Source organism: Cyrtonyx montezumae, unplaced genomic scaffold (assembly GCF_038088225.1).
Source record: "Cyrtonyx montezumae isolate F1298 unplaced genomic scaffold, pur_monq_1.0 scaffold_8, whole genome shotgun sequence".
In the NCBI taxonomy this organism is placed as follows: Eukaryota; Metazoa; Chordata; class Aves; order Galliformes; family Odontophoridae; genus Cyrtonyx; species Cyrtonyx montezumae.
Window position 1 is genome coordinate 86,704,569 of NW_027072089.1, and position 25,634 is coordinate 86,730,202.

Here is a 25,634-nt window from a genome sequence, read left to right on the forward strand (position 1 = left end):
GTGTCTCTAGGAAACAGTTACCTAAGAAGAAGTTTGAAGCATCTCATTTAGCATTTTCTTGTCTTGATGCATGGGTTCCCAGTCATTTAAAGGCAAACTCCAACAATGATGCAGTTTGTTTCACCTTTCCCCTTAAAGGTCAGATTTGATGGTTTCAGAAGGGATAGCTACAAGACAAACCAGTATCATTCTGAAAGGTGAAGTTATGACAGCCTGTTATTAGATGCAACTGATTGTGTGCAAGTGATGTGATGGAAGAAACAGCTTGTCTGATTTGGATTTTACAGCACTAATAAAAGATTTGGGGTGGGGGATGGCTTTGAACCTTCATCATGCACGCGCACATACACGTGCATTCTCTGACTTGGATTGATGAAGTAACAAAAAGCTTAAAATTCCTTTTTTTGGGGAGGAAGTGGGAGTCGAGGTGGGGTGAGTTTAGTTGCTGAGCCTCTGGAGACATCTGAGTAATAGTAGTAAGCTAAATTGCCAGTGAAGAGGGAATTGCCAGTTAGTGCTGATACCCCAGCGTGGATTTGCACAGGAAATAACTCTGTGCATTAAGTATGGGCTTTCTAGGAAACCTCTAACCGAGTCAACCTATTGCGTGTAGAGATTCTCTATATTGAGAAAATATAAGAGAGGTGCATTTCTCTTAAGACTTCAAAGAAGATGATGAGAGGATCTGTCAAAACCCGTCAAAATATCAACTTGTCGGCTCCTAAAAAGGGTGTGCCATGTATCTTGTGCAGGGAGGTGCAGTGGTTTAATACAGATGAGCTGCTCAGTTCCATTATGCTGCTATCTTACTCCCTCTCCTCAGAAGGACGGGCCCTATCCACAATGGGCCTCTTCATGGGCTGCAGCTCTGGCCCAGGGCCTGTTCCTGTGGGGGCTCTCCATGGGCTGTGGCCTCCAGGATGCATCCACTGCTGCACCATGGGCTCCTCCATGCTCCCTTTGGTGCCCATGGGATGCAGGGTGACAGCCTACTCCACCATGGACCTTTCCTAGGCTGCAGGAAAAACTGCTCCACACCTGGAGCACCTCCTGCCCTCCTTCTGCATTGATCTGGATGACTGCAGAGCTGTTTCTCTCAACATTTGCTACTCCTCTCTCCCAGCTGCTGTTGCCCAGCAGTTTTCCCCTTCCTTAAATCTGCTCTTACAGAGGCACAACCAGTGTACTCATGGCTCATCTCTGGACAGAGGTGCATCCCTTTTGGAGCAGCTGGGACTGGCTCTGATCTGACATGGTGCAGCTGAGGGCCTCTGCTTACAGAGGACACCATTGCAACTTCCCTCCCTGCTGCCAAAATCTTGTCACCTAAACACAATATAAGTAGTGCTGAAATGAGGGCAAATTTAGAGAACTGAAGTAGAGCAGGTGTACTGGTTTGTTATTAAGGAGCTTAAACTGAATATTAAAGTAAAAACTCTTAAGAAAAATTTGAAATGATGCTTCCATTGGCAGACATTCATTTCTGTCTGAGCCGTGACTTATAGGGTAACAAGAAAGGCCATGCTTATGGTACGTTCTGTCATCCTCTGCTTTTTCACTTGTGATGAAGCATCCAGGTATCTTTGTGAGCCCTGTGCATGTGTCACAGTTGTGGATCTGACCCTCCTGATCTGTTCTGACTGCAGTAGGGGATTCACCCTCTGGGAAGCTGTCTTTTTAAAGATCAGCCTTAAGGTCAATCTAAAAATCTGGTAGCTGTAGAGAAGCTGGAAAGCAGACTACTTTGAGTTGGACTGTGGTGGGGCCACAAAATCATACTGCATTTAGCAAGGATCTTTTGTGGTGGGAAGAGGTGGAGGCAGAAGCTGACTACTGAGCCAGTGCAGAGGCCACAACATTTCAGCTGTGGCAGGTTGGTATAATGTCTTCTATAATTTACTGGTGCCTTGTTTGTGTGTCTTTTCCACTGGGCTTAAAAAAGGTTGCATCTAACTGCTAGGTCTCAGAAGAAACCACTTGAGCACAAGTTGTTATGTTTTCCTTTGGAAGCCTTGGTGAGTCTGTGTCTTGGTTGCTGACTACACCAGTCCTCTTGGATTAGTTGCCTTACCTCTGTTTGCTCTGTGATTTCTTAGTGTAGGCACTACTGGCAATGACTTGTGCAACAGGTGTATGACTAGAACAGTGTTCCTAGCCACTTACACATGTATTTACCATCAGTTCATCAGGGCTACTGGAACTATAATATAAAATGCACCTGATTTTACACAGAAACACCTTTTAAATATTGAGCTGTCGGGACATGAAAAAAAACAACACAGAACAAACACAACAAAACACAAAGAACCAAGCAAAACACTGCTGGGTGTTTCTGTAGTATGTGCATGTGTAGGATCTGGGACAAGTGCCCAATTGCACAATCAGGAAAAATAAGCCTCTTGTGTTAGTACGTGCTATATTTTATTTCAAACAATCATATCTACGTCTTTTGGTGTTAATCTGTGCCAAGATTTCTGTTTGTGGTTTCCATGTGTTCTTGCATCATGTCATTTCATCTCCAGAGTTGTTTTTTTTATCGTCATATTCAGCTTTTTGTTTCAGATGTGTAACGTTCTCTTTTCCTGTCCCAAAACAAACCCTCTGTTTTGATTTGCTTTTTGTATTTTCTCAGTGATGTCAACTGAACCGAATGTGATGGACTAGTGGTTGAATTTCTGTTGCTCAGCTCTTTTTTTGTGACATTGATTTTTACAGTGTAATTTCTACAACAATTAACATTCCTCCAGGCTGAGAATAGCTCTAATGGAAGCCTGTTTGTGACCTGAGAGAGCAGCAGAAGTGGTCTGGGAGTAGAAAGCTTAAACCATGAGGTTAAACAGGTCAAATGAGAAGAAACAGTCAGTTGAAAGAAGTGAATAGTATAGGGGATTAGTAGAAGGGAGGAGGCTTAGTGGCTGGGTTTTGCTGAGAGTGTTACTTATGTGTAGGTAAATGGTCTTTGTTCTGACATCAGCATTCAGAAGGATTTTTTTTTTATTTAACCAAAGCTTAAATTGTTGTTTTGTGGAAATGTAAAAGCTCTGGTTATTTTTCCTTCTTTCCTACATGCCTCTGATTTGGAGAGATTCTGCTCTCCATAGACATAGTTTTTTCAGACTTCTCTTCATCATAAAGCAAATGCTTTAATTCGGCTAAGACAGCTAAGGGCTTGCAATCTACCTGTTGCTTTCTCACAGGTGCATACGAACCCAGTTTCAATAGTGAGACCGTACATTTTATCAGCTTGCTTTACTTTTGCCATGTACAGGTAGAGTTCAGGATCAGATAGAGGAAATATTATGTTGACTGGTGGCTGGCACTGCAATGTTTTTGACTCTTGGCTTGATTAGTTAGTTGTCTTTATCTAGTGACACTGATTTATTGTCTGTGATGGTTCAACCAATTGTTCAGTTGTGCAGTTTTATAAATGAATACCATGGAGGGCCAAATCCCTATGATTCATACTACTGCTTGTACTTCGAAAAATGACAGTACTCTAGGTCTTTTCTGTGACTTAGCTGTGACTTCACTGTGGCTGAAGTATCTTAGAAGTGGGTTTCAGGAACAAGCAAAATTGACATGTATATTACAATAATTTCTTGTGTTCTTTGCAGATGTCCACCTCCTTATTTGTGCTTGTGAAGGGCCTGGAGAATATGCCCTATGAGGAGAGACTGAAGGAACTGGGGCTGTTTAGTCTGGGGAAGAGGAGGATGAGGGGAGACCTTATTGGTCTCTTCAAATACCTGAAAGGTGATTGCAGTGAGAGCAGGCTTGATCTCTTCTCACTGGTGACAGGTGACAGGACAAGGGGAAATGGCCTCCAGTTGTGCCAGGGGAGGTTCAGATTGGATATAAGGAAAAACTTCTTTACAGAAAGGTTTGTTAATAACAGCACTGGAACAGGCTCCCCAGGAAGAAGGTTGAGTCATCATCCCTGAATGTGTTTAAAAACCGTCTGGATTGGTGCTTAGGGACATGATTTAGCGTTAGGTTGTTACGGTAGTATGGTTAGGCTGTGGTTGGACTTGATGATCTTGAAGGTGTTTTCCAACCTGAGCAATGCTATGATTGTCTAAGAGTGAGAACTGGATGGCACAAAGCTACATGTTTTTTTTTAGTTCTCCTCAGACATTATGTCCAGTCCAGTGGAATTTTTCACAGGATACTCATAGTTGTTGTTTCAGATTGACTACAGTGGGATGTACTGTACTTTCAATCCTCTAACAAACAGAAACAAGAATCAGATTATTTTCTAAAAAGTCATCTTATATTTGCTAATTTGTGATACTCTGTTAATGGTTTTCCATTTTGCTCAGAAGCATCTTTCCTTGTCTTGTTATGTGTAAGGATAATGAGTAATGAGGAAATGGCTTCAGAGGTGATAAAGGACATTACGAAAGTCCTGCTGTGAGTTAACTGTAAGCTAAATTGTGTTCAAGTCATCAGCCTTAGGCACAGCTCTCCTGCTGTGTTTCATCCTTCCTTCCTCCATTCTCTGTGTTCTGATAGGCTTTGCAGTCTGGTCTTTGCCAAGAAAGCATAAAGCATTGGAAGGAAAATGGGACTTAATTGTCTTTAATGGAGGGTTGGGAAGGGGGGGAGGGAAGAAGAGAATTAAGGTTTTAATATTAAGAGCCAGCATTGATTCTGAATGCTTTTAAGGTTGTTTTAATAAAACTATTTCAAAAACAACTCCTTCAAAAATACTGGTGAACTTAGAAAAATACCTAATGGTTGGCAAAATACTGTGATGGCTAGCATGCTTTTCTGTGAAATATGAACTCCAGAGTAGCTAACACAGAGCCCATTAAAAACCCCTACCTCCTAAACATCCAACTGATAAGCAAAAAATAAAAATAAGAATAAAAAATCAGAAATAGCTGTTTCCTGTCTTGATTATTTGAATGTTTTTTTTTTTTCTTCTGCAGCATACTTTAGGCTCTACCAATACTACCCTCTGAGGACATCTCTTATGTTATTGCATCTCTCCTGGTGCTCTGCAGAAGTGACAGAACTATGAGTGGCTGGTGTCCTGTACATTACTGGGATCATTGTGCCTACTCCATGGAGCACTCTCAAACTACTGATAAATATTTACTGGTGTGACTGTTTGCAAGGAGGGGTTTATGAAGAAATCTAGGACCTTTATCCCCAGGACCTCTTTGTTTCTAAGGTTTCTGAACCATCTCTGTGTAAGTTGGTGCTTTAATGTAGTGAAAGTAGAATTGCTGGCTTGGGACCCAAAAGTAGGATTGGACTGTATCCCAGCACAGAAACAGTGCAGGGATTCCTGTTAGCAGCCCTGGAGCCAAGTCATTTAATGTCCACTAGAAAATCAAGTCATGTTTGATATTTACCTCTATGCTGAGTTCTAAATGCACTGTTTCCTTATGTCTGTTTGTGGGTGTACCCACACCTTCCAGTTTCATTTCTGCAGCACCTTGTGCCTCGCTGACTTGGGGCATCCCTAATTCCTCTTGCTTGTGTTCTTTCTGGACTGTGCTCCAGCCTGTTTTTAGGGAGTTCCTGCTGCACAACCCGGAGTTTATTGCGGCTTTAAAGGGAAGAAGGTTAGGTCCCTCTCCCTGCCAGGGAAACTGATGGAAATCTGACTGGGTGATTGTGTTTCCTTGTCAGCTAATTGGTTCTGTTGTTTTCATGAAACATTTTTCTTCAGCTGATTGGGATTCTTTTTTGGATGAATGAGATTCTTGTCAGAAAATACCAATCAGAGCTGGGAAAGAAGCTAAATAGAAATATATTATTAAAATAATACTAGAGAAAATTTCCAAGCATTATCTGAATGCAAGTCTTGGTTTCTTTTGCTGTGGGTCAGAGGAGTGTGAACTGCCCTTTGCATCTGGGTAGTTTTGTATTCTGAGACAGAAATGCTTGGTATTTAATATTTTGTATTTTATTTTAACTATTTCTCTGCCAAGAATTGAGAAATATCCAATATTTTTGGGATAATGAAGGAGTTGGCCCAGACTCGTAAGTTACAAGGCTCTCTACAGTTAAAAAAAAAAAAAAAAAGACCGTCTTTTCTCTCTGGCAACTTCTACTCTAGCAATGTAACTTACAGCAGTTGAAGAAATTCAGGAAGACATAGATGAAGGAGAATGTAATTTATTAAGTAATCCAAGAGGCATTGTAGTGAATTTGTCATAAGTTTCAGTGGAAAAAAATCAAACTTACTTTTTAAGTCTAAAGTGCATGAGATTGAAGTGTGAATATTCTGCAATTTCACTAAGTTTAATATCAAACATACATAAATATGCAACAAATAAACATTAGATATGGTGTTTAAGTAGTAAAGGGCAACTTCTTTGAAAATGTCAAAATGTGGAATACTTGTGTTTTGTTAGTTTCTGCCCTCTGTAGTAATAGGTTGGCTGTAGTGAAAACTTACATCCAAAAATGGTTTGCTGTTCTGAAGGCAGTAATATTTTCCTGAGTTGTTATAACAGTTTATACTTTTTATGAGTGGTAGCAGAAGATAAGCCAAGTTTCTTCTTCTTCCTTAAATGATTACAATTAAATTCATTGATTTTGCTTAATTCTGAATACTTACTAATTCTTTCTTTTTAGAGGACTACATGGAAAAATATAGTTTGAAGTTTTGTCTTACTTTAAGTATATGGATTCATTTGTTGCCCTAATTAATTATGCATATAAGGAAAGTATGTAGCTAAAAAGGAAGCAGGGGAAGCACTGAAAGCCATTTCCTTTTTGAAACTGGTCTCCTTGAAACCACCAATCATATCTACAAGCATGGAGGTTAAAATGCCATGGTGTCATTGCTCTTCTTGGTACACACAATTACTATTTTACAAGAACAAAATTTGTAAATGTCATTTTCATAATTAATTTTTTTTCTTTGTTTTTCTTTGAGTGTTAAGTATGGAAGACAGTAAATTTATGTATTGTAGATTGCTCTGAAAGTAATGTCTTCTCTTTACTTCCATGGAAACTACAAAAGAAACAAAGAGCACAAAAACGCTATTTGGTAGAGCACATTCTCTACTACAAAGCATTCTTTTTAACATGTCAACCATTTTAACCATTAACAATGCAATTTCACCACTGATGAACAAGAGCCTGCGTGTTGCACTTGTAAATGTCTACACCAGTAGAGGTGACTCACAGTTGGGTTGCCACTGCTGAGACACATGACCCACCATCTCACTGTGCTCACATTCACTGTTTGGTCTCCATCAAAGTTCAGCAAGTGTCGATGAATGTCAATGGGTGCAATGTTTTCACATGGAGGATTTCAGTGACACAGTTTTCCTTCATAGAATCATAGAATGAATCATAGAATCGTAGAATGGTTTGGATTGGAAGGGACCTTTAAGACCATGTAGTTCCAACCTTCCTGCCATAGGCAGGGACACCTTCCACTAGACCAGGTTGCTCCAAGTCCCATCCAGTCTGGCCTTGAACAGGGTGGAAGCATCCTCAACCTCTCTGGGCAACATGTTCCAGTGTCTCACCACAGCACAGTAAAGAATTTCTTTCTAACATCTAGTCTAAATCTACCCTCTTCCAGTTTTAAGTCATTTCCCCTCGTTCTTTTGCTACATGCCCTTGTAAAAAGCCCCTTCTTTGGTTTTCTGTAGATCCTCTTCAGGTACTGGAAGGCTAGTGTAAGGTCTCTCTGGAGCCTCCTCCTCTCCAAGCTGAAGAGCTTCAACTCTCTCAGCCTGTCTCCATAGGGGAGGTGCTCCAGCCCTCTGATAATCTTCATGGCTCTTCACTTGACCTGCTCCAACATCTTTTTGTCATTCTTGTATTGAGGGCCCTGGAACTGGATGCAGCAGTCCAAGTGGGGTCTCATGAGAGCAGAGCAGAGGGGTGGAATCACCTCCCTTTACCTGCTGGCTATGCTTTTCTTGATGCAACTCAGGATACCATTGACCTTCTGGGCTGCAAGCTAGCTACTGTTGAATATTTCATCAACTGATACTCCCAAATCCTTCTCCTCAGGGCTACTCTCAAGCCATTCTCTGCCCAATCTGTATCTGTGGTTGAGATTACCCTGACCCAGGTGCAGTGTCTTTCACTTAATACATTCTTCTGTGTCAGACGCCATTTTGTCAGACTTTTGCTCTGCTGCCATCTGTTGCCAGCAACAAAATGTAATGGAATACTGTCAGGAATTTTCAACCTCTACTGCCTTACCACCTACTCCTGCCACTCATGTTGTGGGCTGGTATATTAAAATTGTGGGTTTTATTTTCAGAACCACTCTCAGGTATTATAAATAAGGCTCCTTCTTTGGGCATTTTGAAGCAAGATGTCCTACTAGCCTGTGCTTTGAGTCACGATTCAGCTTCAACTTGCATACAATAAAGCAGAATTGAATTAGTGTCAGTCCTGAGGCCACTTTTGCTTTCAGTGATCAGTTGAAGGCTTTATGAGAGTGAACATTCTTGGATGTGCTGTGATACTGCTTTATATTTGATATTTCCTTTGTCACGTGCTTTGTTCATTAATAATAATTAATAATTATAACAATAATTATTAAATGAAAATTGATAATGTTAATTATACAGATTTTACTTAGAAAATCTTATAAAGTAGTAAAATAGTCAAGAAAAACAGCAAAATGGATGGAAGTTTAACTGGCAATCTGTGGAAGCTGTGCAGCCCTTGCCTTCACCAGACATAGAGATGCTAGTTTAAAATTGAAAGGAGTGAGCTTCCAAGTTCTACTCCCAGGCTTCTGTTCTGAAGGACTTTGTGATCTGCACTTGATAAACTGCCATGTGAGGATATATTTAACTTTTTTCAGTCTCTTTTTATAATGCAAATGAAATTTTGTGTTAAGGGTTTGCTTAACAGTTTAGAACTGCATTTCCAACTAATTTTCAGGAAGCATGCTTGTTTGTTCTCATGTGTCACATGAGGTGAGATCTGCAATTCAGGGCTATGACCAGCAAGAGGATAACCCAAATTAGATGCTTACTTATATCTGTATCCTAGGCCAACTTAAAAATAATGGCCTGTTAAGATATTGTTAAGAAATCATTTTTTCCAGTATACTAGGCATGCATATCTTTCTTTCTGTGGGGGTTATCTGCAGGACTGTACTTATTGCAGACTTGACCCTTGGATACCTGTCTCAGCTCCTCTGGTGTCTGTAGCCTGTGTGCTTTGGGTGAGGTTTGATTTCAGCATGTGTGCAGGAATGCATTTCTGAGTGGTACTGGAGTATTTTGTTCCCATTTGAAAGAAATAGAGGATTTAGCCGGGAAGGGGGTAGTGGCTGGTTAATATTTTGTAGTGCTATGCTAAAAACCCCTTGCAGCTTAGTCAGATGTAGTGGAGATAAATTATGAATAAGATGAATTCTATATGAATCTTCTATAAGATGAATTATGACTTCTGTGTCTTCTGCATGCAGGAGATGAGCGTGAAATGCGCATGGCCCTTTTCTGGGGCAAGGGGAGCCGCATTCTACATGGGCCCCTATGCTATGTATTTCTCTCAACTCTAACCCTGTCTCTAACCTGAATGTTACATAGAGCTCAAGACAGTGTCCCTCATTTGTGACTCATAAAAGGAGTTTCTTGCAGCCCTGTTAAGAAATCATGCACGGGGCAGTGCCAGTCCAGCCCCACTTGTCATGGGCCCTTAGAGTTTCTCCTTCCCCCCCCTAGTGAATTCTGAGCTAAGGGCATTATTAATAGGATATCTCCTCTTTGCTCCTATGAGTGATAACACAATATGGTAATCTTAGTGCTACTTTTTCTTGGTGGTAGGTGATGGAGGGAAACTGCTGCTATTCCTCCTCCTTCTCTGTTCCAGTAGGGGTGACAGGCATCACAGAATAGAAATCGAGGCATTGAGGTTACTGTCACAGTGCATGTGGGTTATTTTGACCTGGATTTGTATAGTTTACCTCACCTCTGTTGTGTTTCTTGATGGTGAGGTGACATTCGGACCATCTTCTCTCCTGAGGTTCCCATGGCTCAAATTGCATAGTCTTGTCCACAAACTACTCCCCCAGAGACAAACAAAAACACAAAAAGCCCATTAAGAAAAAAAAAAAAAAAAAAGCTATATTGGATAGATAGAAGCAAATGTGAATTATTTCTTTGAAGGTTCCAAGGTCTGCCATTATCACTGTTACTGTATCTGAGCATCTTTCAGAAATGCAGAGTGAGAAGCACTTGGTTCCTGGAGCTTTTTTTTAATTTTCTTCCTCCCCCCCCAAAAAAAAATAATAAAAAGTTGGGTTCAGTGCAACATAATTTGCCACTTCTTTGATAATATCCTTGGAAGCAGTATACCTGAACTCTTGGGTCACATCAGTATTGTCTTGATACAGTGATATGATTCTGAGTGGTAAAAATAGTTGTGAAAGTTGTCTTTTTGGAGACCTTTTGTTTGTGGGGGCAGGCATAGCACTATTTGGAGGAGGGAAGAACATCAATATATTTCCTAGAAACATCACACTCACTTGATCTTTAATTAATTACCTCACAGTAGTGGTGATGTATAGGTGGTACTCCGTATACTCACTACTCTTTTGTGTTTGTGTAATGTGTATGTGAGCATGCACATAAGATTTTCCTCAAGACTGCTGGGGTACAAAGCAGTTGGCATTAAAAACAAGGAAAAAGGAGAATTTCACCACTCTCTGCCTGGCCAGCTGTGTGATCATACAACCAGGTCCATTTTGGCAGTGCATTGTGGGTTTAAGTGGTCTGATATATTTTGTTGTGTTTTAATTCATTGGTTTCTCTCCTCTTCCCTCACATTCTCCCAAATGTTAAAGAGATCCTGCTTTATTTATGTGTATATTATTGACATACACATTTGTCAAATGTGTTTCTGATAGGCTTTTTTAGAAAAGGATTGTGCTTCTCTATTTTTTTTTCTTTTTAAGATAAAAGTATTAAAATATACTTACTGCTGGTTGCCTGGGTAGAAGAGCTTATACAGAGGAGGGGATTTACTCTTCAGTATCTCAGCCATGTATCTTGGTTGAATTATTCAGTCAGCTGCTTCAAGAAACATAAGCACATGATTGCACAAAAAATGAACTGAAATAGGCTATCTGGCCATCTTGTATCTTAAATAAAGATAGCATTGTTTTGAATGTGTTAAAAATAACAGAATTTTCCAATTTGCAGAGATTATGCTAAACCTTAAATCAGATAGTTCAGAATTAGATACCTGAAACTAGGCAGACTTTCAACACAAGCTAAATGAATGGAAGATATACTGCAATTATCTAATGCATTTTCATGATCTCCTTGATTCTCCCTGCCTTGTGAAAGTATGTAAGGAAATGTAACATAGTTGATCTGTATTGTCAGGTTCAGTTGCACAAAAATAAAGCAAACACTGTGGCATATATTCTGCTGTCAGAATTTAGGGCCAAACAAAAAAAAAAATCCAGACTTCCTTTGGTTTAAGTGACTCCAAGCTAGAGCATGAACCTCAAGCTTTGCCTTCTAAACAACTCATTGCTATTCTGGTGCCCATACAATTTTATTTTCAACTCTAAAACAATGAAACATGCATTTCATATGATTTTTCAAGTACTAGCTGAGTCTTCTAGTTTTTTCTTGTTCACACCAGCTGCTGACAGATTTTAAGGTGTGTACCTGTCTGCCTTTGCATGTTTGAAGAAGCTATCATAGATGTTGGTAACATCTGGGCTTTTAAAAGTTTTGGCAGCCAGCACAAAGTGCATGAACATTTACAGACCATACTTCCTTCATGTGTCAATTTTCTAATGGCCTCTCTTATTATTTGAGCTTGAGAAGCTAGAGAACTTCCTTTTGGTCCGCAGAAATAGTTCCAGTTATTAAGGTCAAAGATCTGAGGAACATTTTTATGATGCTGATTCATCAAATTTAGCTTTCATCTTTTTGTTGCTGTCAGGGGTGTCCAAACTCATGTGTTTTTCTCCTAAGCCTCTCTGATTGAAAAGGTTCTCCAAAAAGTTTTGGAAAGTTTGTATTCTCGAAAGTTTCTGTGGGTAACTTTCCCTAGTTGCTTAAGCTGAGAAAGATGCTGTTTTATCCTTTGAAGGTTGGAATTTTAGGTTATAGAACTCACAGGTTTCTTCTCCATTACTAGTTTAATCTGTAGCACATTCCTCAACAAGGTAATTGAATGCAACATTTTATGTTTAGTCACATGCAGTCATATAAGTGTATAATAGGAAGAAATCTGTGTTCACACACGCTCTATATCTGCTTCAGGTGTAAAAAGGTCTCCAAAGACAAAGCAGTCCAAACCCTGTGCAGTAGTAACTCTGGACACATTTACAGCACATCAGGAGAATGTTACAGTTTATATACATCATGACTGTATAAGAACTGATTGCAAATTCCCAGACTATTTGCATAAACCACAAACTGCCAGTTATCAAGCCTGCTACCTCAGCCGTAACCCCTGCAGTACTGTGTGTGTGTGTGGGATCTTTCTGGTACAGCTCAGAGGTCACAATATGGTACCCATGCTTATGAGGGTGTTTTTTAGTATGTGCTGCAGAACTTCTCCATATGAGCTTGTCACAGTTGGCAGTTGTGGCTATGAGGTCTTAATCTAATTAATCTGATTTTGTGTGTTAGTTACACCCTCTTCTCCTTTATGTTTTTAACATGAAGGTTTGTGATTTCTTTTCACTCTAAAGCTTTTGATTGGGCAAGATTGAACTCGCTAAGTCTCAAACTTTGTCCACATGCAAACACAATGTGGTTATCTACCTAATTAAAAAAAAATAAAAATCAAAGCTCTTAACATTCTTCTATAGAACTAAAGTGTAATGCTGATAAAATGACTTTTTTATTCTCCTCAAAATGTTTTGCAGAAGTGACTTTTTATTTGACTTCCTCAGCACTGGAAGAGCCTGTTATGCTGTCCACAGGGCTATGCCTCAGGATGTCTCTGATCTGCCAGGGCCCAGTGCCTTTAGTTCACTCTGTATGGCTTCCAGTGTTACAGATGTGCACTTTAAAACTTGTCGTTTTCAGGCTGGAACACCTGATTTTGTTGGCTTTCTCCCAAAGTTCAAAGATGCAGATACTGCACACACATGCACATATGTATGTGCAAATGCACACAGTGTGGTTTAGAAGATGGATATTTATAGTAATGCTATATAAAAATTAAATATAACTTTAGGAATAAAATGCTATGACAGCATATTTTCATGAGACGTTACTTGCATTAGGAAAGTGCAAATACAGAGTTTTCTGTACTTAATGTTTGTGATGGATCTTATATTACTGATGACTTAGGGAGGCTAAAGACTTATCCCTACCTTTTGGCTGCTAAATGGAAAGCTGTCACCCCACTGCAGATGAAATTTTAAGATGGGCACATGCTATTGTGTGCCCTGCATAGTGGCAAAGGGTGTAAGCAAGAGGCATGCTGTGTTCAGTGTTCTGCACACATTATGGAGTGATTGCTGAGCTCATTCAGTAAATTAAATAAAAGCTACTGAAAACCACAGATAGTGGAGGCTATGTGGAACAATAAAACCTACTTCTGAGGGTAGATTTGTGTTCTCTTGACAAAATTGGCTTTCTTTCATATCATGAAAAATCGGTAAGCTTTTTTTCTCAGGACTGTTTTAAGAGCATGTTCCAAGTCGTGTTTCTGCTCAAGAAAGGGTTTTTCTGTTTGGTTTTTTTTTTTTTTTTTGCTTTTTTTCATAAGGAAGCATCTTGACAAATTTTGGAAGAGTTTGTCGTGCCTAACTGGGTTTTATTGCAACTGAAAATACACAAAATATAGAACTACACAGTTTCATAAACATATTGTGGTTTTGTTTTTTGCTGTGTTACAGACATTTAACCATGTATTTGACCTGAGTATGTGCAAGAAATAATATAGTACGAGTTAATTGCTTTAAAGCACTGACTATGATAGTTTTTTTTTTTGTTTGTTTGTTTTTTCGGAGCATTATACTAAATTATTAAGTGTTCCCATCCTGTTCTCCCTTTCTTCATTTCAGGCTTGAGCCGCAGAGCAGTGAGGATTTATACTTCTGGAATAGAAGTATGAATGGGATTGAAGGATTTATATGGAGGACTCTGAAATCCCTCACTTCCTGCTCCAGGAAAGGTAGGTGAATGAATGTGGGATAATTTGTAATTAAGTTGGTCCTTACTTCAGAAGGTCGTTAGTCAAAACAGGAAGATATAATTCAGATGAATGTATGTGAGAATAGAAGAGAATACAGATGCTGCAGACACACCCCTTAATTACAAACACCAGCCTTCAGAAATGTCTGTTCCTGTTTAGTGATAAGAGGGTTTCCATGAAGAGTGGTGTGAGGTTGCTACAAGTTACCCCTCCCTCAGCTTTCCAAAAGTCTCTCTGATACAGAGATTTTGTGTTTAGTAACTTTTCTCCCAAAGTTGGAGAATTCTGAAATGATGAAGCCGGAGTGGAGATGAAGGAGTTGCTTCCTGCAACTGCAGCCCAGACTAAGGTTTCTCTTGCGTCCCTTCCTTCTTTCTTCCGTGCCCACATAAGGGAAGAGATTAACCAGGAGCCAAACCCTTTAAGTGGATTGGTGCAAGTTCACTTCTGGATCTCTTTTGTTGTTTCTCACTGATGCATAGGCCCATTATTAGAGAATGGCAAGTAATCAATATTGAAATTAAATCTTTTCTTTATTGTTTCTTTCTAACTTGCAAGTATTTAATGCATTCAGCCTTTTGGTTTTGACCAGTGAATAGGTTCATAGGTTCATAGGTACATTAGGTTGGAAAGGACCTACAAGATCATCCAGTCCAACCGTCCTCCTATCACCATCCCTACCCACTGAACTACTAAATCAAATCCCTAATCAATGAGATCTATGCTTCTTAGAACAGTCTGTTCAAAGGGAGTAGATCCAACTTCTGTTTAAAAAATGTAAGGTGGTGGAACTCTACTAAACATTTTTGCAGGAGCTCTCATTTCGCCTATGTAGGGTGGATCAGGAGTTTGTAATTCTTTGAAGGTAATGATGTTGAGCAGTGCCTAAGAGTGTGAACTTTGGATAGCAGGTATCACTTCCTGCATAGCTCCTGAAGCAAGCTGTGACACAACAGTAAATAGTTAAGAACTAGTAAAATTGGACTCTAACACAAGCAGAGTAGCAGCAGAATCTTCATGTTAACTTAAAAGTTCTAAAGGTTTGCTTTGTCTGGTTAATCAGGGCTAAAAAGAGGAGCTGCGCCATCCAGAGCAGCTAGGGATGGCTTCCTAAGTGAATCTTTCCCTTGCATGAATGAGGACAGATAATCTCCCCCAAAAGAGATGAGTCTGGGCAGGACTTCAGAAGGCCAGAACTGAGATGCTGTCACACTGTCTACAGCACTGCAAACCAGAGTAAATGGGACAGGAAGAATGGTTCTGATGCTGCTGCTATTGCCTCCAAGATGCTAGGGAGGAAGTGTGAAGTTTTGCCTGAAGCAAAGGATGCAATAGGATGAAGAGAGTGGGAGTATTTCCGCTGAAAGATATACAACAAATACTTTTTTCCCTCTGAACATATTTTTTGGTGGGATGTATTTGGGAGTAAGTTTGAGCATCTTCCCTGCAGTTGATGGAAGAGAATAAGTGAAGTTGAAATTGGGAGACAGGAATAAAACCTTTGTGAATTGGAGGAAGAAACAAAAGACTGAGAAGTATGCAGGCAATAGTAACAAAAAAAAATATATTTTTTGGAAGGGGAAATTTGAAAGATAATGGTAAAGCAATGTCACACAGCCCTCAAATGTTTGGTTTAGTAGGGGGGGACTGGGGAAGCAACATCCCTCCCAGTGTAAGCGAAAGTCAGGTTTGTGACCACCTGAGGAACCTGAACATCCACAAGTCTATGGTCCCAACTGGATGAATTCCAGAATCAAGAGGGAATCAGCTGATGTAGCCTCCAGGCCACTCTCAATTATATTTGAAAAGTGGTGGCAATCAGGTGAAGTCTCTGATGATTGGAAAAAAGGTAACATCACACCAGTTTTAAAAAAAGCTAAGAAGAATGACCCTGGATGTTCAGCAGATGAAGAATTGGCTGTAGGATTGAGTCCAGAGAGTGATGGTTTATGGCTCAGTTTCTGGATGGAGACTCGTGACAAGGGGTATCCCCTAAGGATCAGTGCTGGGACCAGTACTCTTTATTGTCCTCATCAGTGACATTGACAGTGGGGTCAAGTGCACCTTCAGCAAGTCTGATGATGATCCAAGGGGTGGAGCACCTCTCCTTTGAGGACAGGTTGAAATAACTGGTGCTGTTCAGCCTGGATAAGGGAAGGCTGCAAGGTGACCCAGCAGCAGCCTTTCAGTATCTAAAGGGGAGCTGCAGGAAAGAAAGGGATAGACTCATTAACAGGGTCTGGGGTGATAGAGCAAGGGGAAATGAAATGTTTTCAAGCTTAAAGAGGATAGATTTAGGTTAGATATGAGGAAAAAGTCTTGTACTCTGGGACGAGTTTTATTTTAGCAACTGCTTAAATATGTTGAAAATATTTGCTTCTAATCAGGGTGGTGTGATTTCCAGGACATTTCCTTCCACTTTCAGCTTTGAGCTGGTTCTCAGGTGTTTGTGATCCCATCCTGGTTCCTCATGCACCCAGCCGGGCTGACATTAAAGCAGTGTTGCTGCTTATCTGCAGCTTTTCACTGCTGGAAGCAAATAGTGGAAATCTCCCTGTATGCCTGGGAATGTTTCCATTCCTGAACATGCTAGCTAAGTAGCTTTACCCTGTATGAATTGCCTGGCCTTGTTGCTCTGTGCTTGTTTCTAACCCTGTACATTCATTGATTTTATTATTCTAAAACCTCTAAGAATATAAGTACAGCAGGCATTCCATTGTATCTGTAAAGATGCTGACCTAGCATCAAATGGAGGAGTATGATGAAGTGATAAATGTTTCAAGCCTCTGGCCTTTTATCTCTAGCCTTTCTTTTTCTTTCTTTCTTTTTTTCTTCTTTTTTGTTTGGATTTGTTTTATTTTTAAATGCTTCTCAAACGTAAGTGATTGAAAAGCTTTCCAGATCTGATAACTGAAAAGATTTCAAGTAAAAACTTCTGGCTCCTATCCTGGTATGAGATCATATAATGTGATATTAGCTGAATTTGTACCAGAATTTGAAAAGAAAATGAAAACACGTTGCTGTTATTCTCTCAGCTGTTTTTCAGTTCTGCTGTGCAAATGCTTTCTCATCAGTTAATTTCCATGTACTGTTTTAAGAGCTTCCAAATACACGTATGTGTGTACATTTTCTCTATTAGTAATGTACTAAATTTATATTCTTTGGATCTTTTATTCTTGCTTAGCAGGACTCGTTTTTTTAACAGAAACTTTAAATGCGGTGTAGCTCAGAAAAGTCTCTTTTGAGAGGAAGGTTGCCCTGTTTTCACTTCAAAACTAAATCAAACTGAAGTAAAACAGAGCAAAAGAATCTCTCCTTTAGCATTTGTGTCTGATTGCTATGATAGGCGTCAGTGAAAGCAATGGTCTTGTACATGTGTGTGTACCTAATGAGGGTAAACGTGTGTCAACCGTACGTGTTTTGTGGGTTTCCTGTACAGAGGTAAAATAAGATAAATAATGCCTTCAGTTAGGCCTTTTGATTACAGAGCAGGGCTGAACCTGGAGGTTGCAAAGGCAAAAAATAGGAGGCAAGAAAATTGCACAATTAAAGCTACTCATTCAACCTCTCAGTAAATATTCATTTTGATTGCCTTTAAATTAGAGGATTGTGTACTGTTGGTTTTTTTTTCTTCCTACAAGGCCTGTATATCATTCAGCACACAGCATGGCTAATGCTTAATGAGTGGGTAGGTTGTTGATGTTTTGTTTCTCACCATCTATTGTATGGCCTTATTTACTGAGTGCTTGGCAGATGGTGCGCTGAACACAGAACTATTCACTTCCTCATAGAGTTTTTTATAGTGTTAATACCATAAAGAGTTACTTTACTGTATATTTTTCAGGAAATCTTAATCAGAAGTGCAAAAATAGATATGCATGCACATTTAACCAACTTGGAGCCTCAGCTGTTACTTTTCTGGAGGAAGATGCCCATCACTTTTGTTTTGTGGTAGAGGAACTAGTGGGTTGTACTGACTCTGTACCTCTGTTTTCTGAATTATGTAGTAGAACACAAGAGTGAGTCAAAGCCCACGCTGGGCCATGAGATATCTCCAGAACTGGAGACATTTGGTGGAAATACCATAAGCAGCTATAGCTTTCCTGTGACCCACACATTGTTTGCATCTTCCTGTTGTTGGTTACACATCAAAACATAGGCTTGCTTTATTGACAGTCCTCTGTTACAGTTGAATGTAACATGCTACAGATATTTTGTCCAGAAAGCTTAGAGCATTACCCCAGCATCTCACTCTACTGCATTATATGCATATTTTAGGCCTGAGGGAAATTAGCAAAGCTTCAATCCGTACAATAAACTACAGGAAGAAAACACCCTTCATCTGTTTTTTTTCTTTGGGACTGTAAGCTCTTCAGGCCGGAGACCGTGCCTTCCCATATGTTGATAAAGCATTTCAAGCACTACATTAGTATAAACACCAGCAGATGAGGTCATAATATATCAAACAACATAATTAAATCAGTGCTTTATTCACTGTCTGTGTCTCATTATGACTGCCTCCTAGGTCACACTACCGCCTTGAAGATCATGTCAGAACTCAAGTGTTATAACAGCCCTCACAGAAACATTTGCTTTGAAGTGGATACTGTTCAGAACCAATCTTCAAAAAAATGTATTTTTCTAAAATGTGGTCCTATTTTGAAAGAGTCATGTAAATGGGAAATATTTATTGATTTTTGTCATAAATTGCCATGCTTACAGACACTAATCATGTGCTTGTGATAGGTTTTCTTTATTGATTATAAAGTCTGGAAGCTCTTGAATGAGTGATATATTAGCATGGTCTACACTTCTCCAAGGGCAGCGCATGCTTGAAGTGGGGCCAGCTAAGTCACCTGACTTTGGACATCAGGGTGAAACTGGCAAATTCAGAGTTTAATTGGTACATTAACTTCTGTCTGCTACTTTGAAGTCAGCTCACTTTAAATAGGAAAACATTTTATGTCAGATCCTCCCTACACTTTCACAGTTCTGGTACCCACACTTTAATTCTCGCATTATATAAGCACCTATATGTGTTTTACGTTAGAAGATCTTTGTGTGTGTTTTACTAGAAATTGGCTACTGATTTTGTCTGAGCAGCAGAGATGCTTTGAAGTCTGAAGTCATAACTGTAGATATGCACGTAAGCCTCGTGCCTCACCAAGTTTGATGCCTTAGGCGTGTGTTGTTGCTTACCTGTGCCATAATTACTGTATACATGTAGCTACAAGAATACGTCCATATAGTTTTCCCACTGTAAACTTTCAGGTGACTTGCTAATGTAGGCCAGTAGTCAGACGCTAGGGTAGATCCAGTGTTTTAGTGATCACGAAGCTGACATATGGACTTCAACATTCAGACTCTTCAGATCCACTTGAAGCTGAGTTATGTTCATATTCTATCTTGGTTTTTGAATAGCAGTTTGACAGCATGTAAAGCTGTGATGTTGTTGCTTTACGTGTTCTCCTTCAATTTTGCTGGAAGGGAAAAAAGGCAAAGATATATTGAATTTATATTCTCTCTGCTTTGCTATAATCTAAGGATGCTGTATTCTGTTGGTGCTTTTAATTATCTGATGAATTTACTGATGTGACCCACCTTAACATGTATCTACTTGTCCTCGGCATCTTTTCTCATTACCATTAATGAAGGCACTGAAGTGTGAGTAGATGCCATTTGTTATGGTCTGCTATTTGCTAAATCTGGTACTGAAGAGAGGAAAGTAAAAGAGTGAGCAAGGCAGCTCCTCAGTGGACAAGTGGGCTCTTGAAATGAAACATGAAAAGAGGGTAGTGTGACTTACCCAAATGCCATGCTGTGGTCTAGGGCAGCTGTCAGCCCTGAGAGCATCTGCTCTCCAGACCATGAGGAAGGGCTGGCTGGGTCCTACTGGAGGCTGGAGTTGGTATTTCCTGTTGGTAGCTCCCTGCTGGGAAGAGCGGCCCTCCTGGCAGGACAGGAAGGCTACTTGCCTTTGGGCTAGGACAGGAAATCACCTGGCTGCTGCCCAGCTATTGGAACAGCAGGAAGGAGAAAAATCTGATGGGTGCCTTTTGCTGTTCTGGGTGCTAGGGGGGAGTTGCTTCTCCTGTGCTCTCTGAAGCCCTGCTGTCCCTAGTCTTTTCTGGGTTTCCTCTGTGATAAAGCCATCTCGCTAGGATTAGAAAAGAGAGAGAACAGAAGTATAAAATGCTCAACCCTAAAACTGCCACTGTCCTGAAAAAATGCCTCAGATTTTATTATATTTCGTTAGTGACTTGACTGGTGAGTGGTTAGCCACTTGGTGAGCCTCCTAATAAAAAGAATAGGCACTTCTGTTGGCTTTACATCTTTTTACATCCCTGTTCATGTTCCACTATTGCACTGTGTTTCTGTTTTAAAATAGCCAGTAGGAGAAAAACAAATGTGGTAAACTCTAATTTAGAGGTGTTAGCGAAAGCTGACTCTCACTGATAAAAGGGTCAGCCAGGCTTTGCCAGTTCTTTATTATAATCCACTACCCACTGTGATTTATCCTCTCTGAATATTACTCTCCTGTTATACGTGCTATCATCAGTGTGAGGATGATAGCTTAATACTTGTAAATGACCTAAATATGATCAACAGCAAACCAAAAAAAGTCAAAAAGTATATCTCTATAAGAAGACCAAAGCCATACTGCAAACTTGTTTTTCTTAGGACAAGTGTGAACAAGTGTTGGATGTAAAGAAAAAAATCTGTTGGCTTTTTTTTTTCTCCTTTGCTGCAGGGGCACAGTTCTCCTTTCTGTTTGCAGTCATCTAGGCCAGCTTATGTGTGCTGAGCGGTAGGGCCTATTTGCTCATGCACTGTGTGCTGCACTGCATACAAAGCAATGCACAGCTTCCAGCTGGGAGCCAGCAAGCTGAGGTCTGCCTGTACCTGCCTGCGTAGAGATCCTTAGAAGAAGCAGATGCACCCATTTTCTCTTTATTACTGCATTGCACCAGAGGCAAATGCTCTAATTAAAATTTGCAGTTAGCAGCAGTTTGATATCCCTGCTGTACATTTTGGTCATGTTAAGACTTCTTCATGGTGGTGGAGGCGTGGAACAGAGCCGTGGAGGAGCTAAATGACACAAACTTGTGCTTGGCATAACCATGCCTGACCTCCGTACTTGCTGTAATGGTAATGGCTGTTGAGACATTACCTATGACTCCCGGTACAAGGAAAATAGCTAAAGAGCTTAAGAGAAAATGTGACTAACACTATTTAGTGGAGAAGTAAAGATCTGGCTTGTCTTGCAGTGGATGCGAGTCACATCCTGCTCTCTGCTAGGGAAAGGTGCTTGGCCAAGCTTCAAACAGCCCTGCTGCTCCCTGCTCCCCGGTGCCTTCCACATTGGACTGATCTGCCAAAAAAAGCTGTAAATGAGTGTGACATGGATGGTAAAATTAAGAAATAAATGCTTTACTGAAGATGCTAGAGAATGAAATTGTATGGATGATACTATCTTACAGTTAGAGAAATGGAAGAAGTCATTTTCTGAATGAATCTCTGTTTTTACCTTCTCATTCTTTGTGTTCTTTTGCTTTGGTTATCCTAGTAGCTACTTATTTGCCAGGCCATACCATGCTGTCTTCTAGTTGCTTTTTTGATCTGGAAGGCTGAAGATATCTTCCCCGCAAGTGTTTTGTTTGCTGTCCTGGGTTGTTTCCACCACTGTTTTTAGGCCAAGGAAGAACACTAAATTCATCTCCTTTATGGAACTGCAGGACTTGGTTGTATAGGAGATACAGCCTGGTGTGACTATGTTTACTTATATATAAGGCAGCTCTTCTTGTGGGAAGGCTGGTGGGCAAGATGAGGGTCTGAACATGGCCTCTCCATTTGCAGCTGTTGTGTGGGTAGGAGGAGTAGAGTGGGCCCCTGTCAAGCCCCTACTTCCCCTTGCACTGTATTTGACCTAAGATGAGCAACTAATATGACATCATTGTGGATGTTGCCAGCATTTTCTTCTTTAAGTATTAAATTTGAGGAAAAAATAATAAATATTTTCTTTTCAAAAGGAAAGAGAAAGCCCAAGAGGATCTTGGCTGGCTTTGCATACCCTATAGGTACATTTCATTGTTTTTGACGAGTGAGGTATTGTCCTCCTGTTTACCTCTCTTAAAGGAAGTGTCTGTTGACACAGTCTGTGTTTCAATTATCTTTATTATACAATGCTCCGTGAAGCCTTCAGGGCAAGCCGAGCCAGCCATAAAGGCAGATCCTTAGTCACAAAGAGAGAAGGCTGTAGCAAGAGGCCCACAGCTTGCATTGTTTTATGCACTCAGATCTCCACACTGATAACGTGGGACCTTGCAGCAGCCCATACTGCCTTCATTGATTGGAGAAGATGTGCTCAGAAGTGTCTCAGGGTTGCTTGTTCTCCCTCCTCCTGGCTCCATTTTCCCTCCCTCCCTCCATTCCACTTCTTTCTTAAGGATTCTGCATGTCAGGGCTGAACTGTTGTGGGCAAGAATGTGCCTGATGATTTGAGCAAAGTTATGGTGGCTCAGTGTGTTATCGTGTGCTCTTGTCAATCCTGTGAAGATAGGGAGATAGCCTTGGTTTACATCAATGTGATGTTTTCCTTTACTGCTTAACAGTAAGTTATGGATAAATGCAAAAAAATTACACAATCAGCAGAATGTTGTGGTCTTTGGTTCCAGAACACTGAGAGCACTCAGAGCCTGAGCAGCCTTGGTGCCTCCTTGAGTAATCTTCTCTCCATCTGCATGGCTACCTGATGGCTCTGAGGTGCTCTGCTCCCACACCTCTGAGAGCAGGAATGGCTTTAAACTGTCTTGAGGCAGTCAGAAGCCTGCCTTGCTCAAGAGGTCCACAATCCCAATGCGGAGCTTGGGATTTGGCCTTAGATGCTTTAGCCTTAGCTGCTTGTACCCTTGGTTAGTTGCATTCTTAGTTAAAAGCCTGGGAAAAGTAGAGGTGGTAATGAAACAAGATAGATGTGACCCAGTTGTCAAGTGTAAGGTGCTTCTTGTGGGGCATGGGGAGCTGCCTCGCAGCTAATTATTTTAATTGATATTTGAATACTTTGCAGTTTCATGCATTAATGATGAAAGCAGCTTATGTCTTCATGCAGCCAAAGATTTTAAGGGCCAAATTCACTGTGAATATAAAGAGTATTGCAAATTATATGTTAGAGCCCAATTGTTCCCCTGCGGGCTATAAATAACTCCTATTTTATGTCACTGGGGATTATTTTTCTCCTGTGGGAGAGTCTGTAGTCTGTGGTATAGCTGACCAGGAAATGGTTGTTAGTGATAAAGCAGTGTAATTTGTGTTGATTTATTATTCATTGGCTGTACAGAATAAGCGCAGCGTACCCAGTGAGAGGAATTGTCATCAAATTCTTTTGTCACTTAAACAAATGTCCCTGGTGAGTTTAACTGAGATATGCTATTGTAACAGAGTGGAGTTTATCACACACCTTGCAGCTTGTTACTCTATGAAATCTTCAGTAAGAGCTGACTCCATATTGAATTCTGCTCTGTGTAAAAAAAGATTTGATGATAATTTAGGAAGTAGATGCATATGAAGAAAAATAGAGTACTATATAAAGAGTCTATATAAAGTACATTTCATTGAATTTGTCTGAATTCCCTGCTATCTAATAAATGTGCATCCATCCTGCTTGAGAAGTGCTTGTGGTTGTGTCTAGTATCCTATCTAAAAGAACAGACATTGGCTACAGAGAGGATGTATTTGTGTTTGATATGAAAAATTTAGTTGAAAGGTCATCCTGATAAGGTTTCCTTTTGAAAAGCTTTATGAGGGATGTTATAAGTGAAATAAGCATGGTGTTACCAACTTACTTCGGTGTTGCAGCTCATGGAAGAAAATTACTTGATAAAGATTGCTTGCAGAGTTGCTGTCTGTCTTCCTCTTGCACCGCACCTTCTTGTAAGTCAGTTCTCTATTTCAGGTGGCTGTGGAAGAAAATCTGGAAACTGCCTTCTGAAATTTACCAGCCTACATCAAAACATGAATCAAACACTTCTTCAAAGTCAAAAATCAGAAAGCACCAAGTTGCTGGTGACTGTGTTGTACTGACTGCTCTCCAGTTCTAGGGTGGTTTTGTTTATGAAAAGACCAGTGGTGACACAGGAGGGAAAGCAGTGCTGAAGTAAATCCTCAGAGGCTTTCTAGTGATTCATTTCTTGTGCACTGGCTAAGCATCAGCCTCCCTCAAGGAGTCCTGACTGCAACCTAACGCTGAATAAAAGCTGTGTGTCCTGCCTTGGGCTGTTATTGCTCAGTGTCTGTGATGACTTGTGGAATGGAATGCTATAGCTATAAATTGCTCTTTTATGGACTGGTTTATCTGGCAAAATCTGAATAAAATAATAAACTTAGGACTTCAGTTTTCTCCAAAAGGAGCATGTCCTATCAATTTAAAGCTGAACTGCTTTGCAGCTTATTCTTTCACATTTTTGTTAAAGGTTAACAAAATTGTTTGGACAGCTCTGGTGGCTGTTCATCAATCTGCTGTAAGCAGCTGATTAATGTGACTGATTTCTGCAGCAAGTTTCTCTAATCACTTCTTATTTACAAATCACAGGATAGTTTTGTTTAAAGCAGCTATGCTGAGTCTTCATCCATCTTAAAAGTTCATTCCATGAGTGAAGTAAGTTTAGGAAACACAAATGTAATGAACCTCTGTGACACAGAGTACACCATAAAAGAAGAGGTCACATGCAAAGCCTATGGTCATGTTAATCACTCTTGTCATTTCCTACAACCAAGGTAATAGAATAAATCTTTCTTGAAGTAAAGAGAGAGGATATCAGTGTGAATTTAGGCAAGTAAGAGATGAGCCACTACTCTGAAGACTGCAAAGAAATGTGTTTGGAAGCCAGGAGACCACAGATTTCCATTATCCAAACAATTGACTGACAACTGAACTCATCATTTGAAATAATTTACAAGGTGTTGAGTCTTTAAAATTTTTATCTATCTATCTATCTATCTATCTATCTATCTATCTATCTATCTATCTATCTATCTATCTATCTATCAATCATTTATTGGTTTGGGCTTCTTTACGAAGTGCACGTGCTGAATTCTTCTCTGCCTTTTTTCTGCTGGTAAACATTCTAACTGTTAATACACAAACTGTTTCAAATGATAAATGTAAGAAATAAGCACCAGCTCTTTCTTAGTCACTTTCAGCATGCCCTGAAGGATTTTTATTGCTGTAAGGAACTCAATTTGACAGATTTACACAGGTATTGTGATGGAGTATGAGCAAATTTTATTCATCATATAGGCTATAGAATGCAGCATGGCAGAAAGTGAGTCTCCAAGATTCTAACTGGTCAGTTGATTTATTATGTAAGGTGTTGGAGATGTCTCAGCATATGTGGCATATCAGGCAGTGTTAACTGGAAATAAATGATGTAAATGATTATTTTAATATATGTTACAGTATTTCAGGACTGCTGATAATCTGTTCATCATCCACAGCAAGTAACAATGTGACTTTTTTTTTT

General features: G+C 40.0%; 1 long non-coding RNA gene across 1 annotated transcript in view; it reads left to right on the plus strand.

Moving 5' to 3' along the window:
• Positions 1 to 25,634, plus strand: part of LOC136058741 (uncharacterized) — a 181,696-nt gene that overhangs the window by 117,506 nt on the left and 38,556 nt on the right. Inside the window, exon 3 of the long non-coding RNA XR_010623161.1 lies at positions 13,985 to 14,094. This is a non-coding gene — a long non-coding RNA (uncharacterized LOC136058741). The remainder of the gene's footprint in view (positions 1 to 13,984; positions 14,095 to 25,634) is intronic.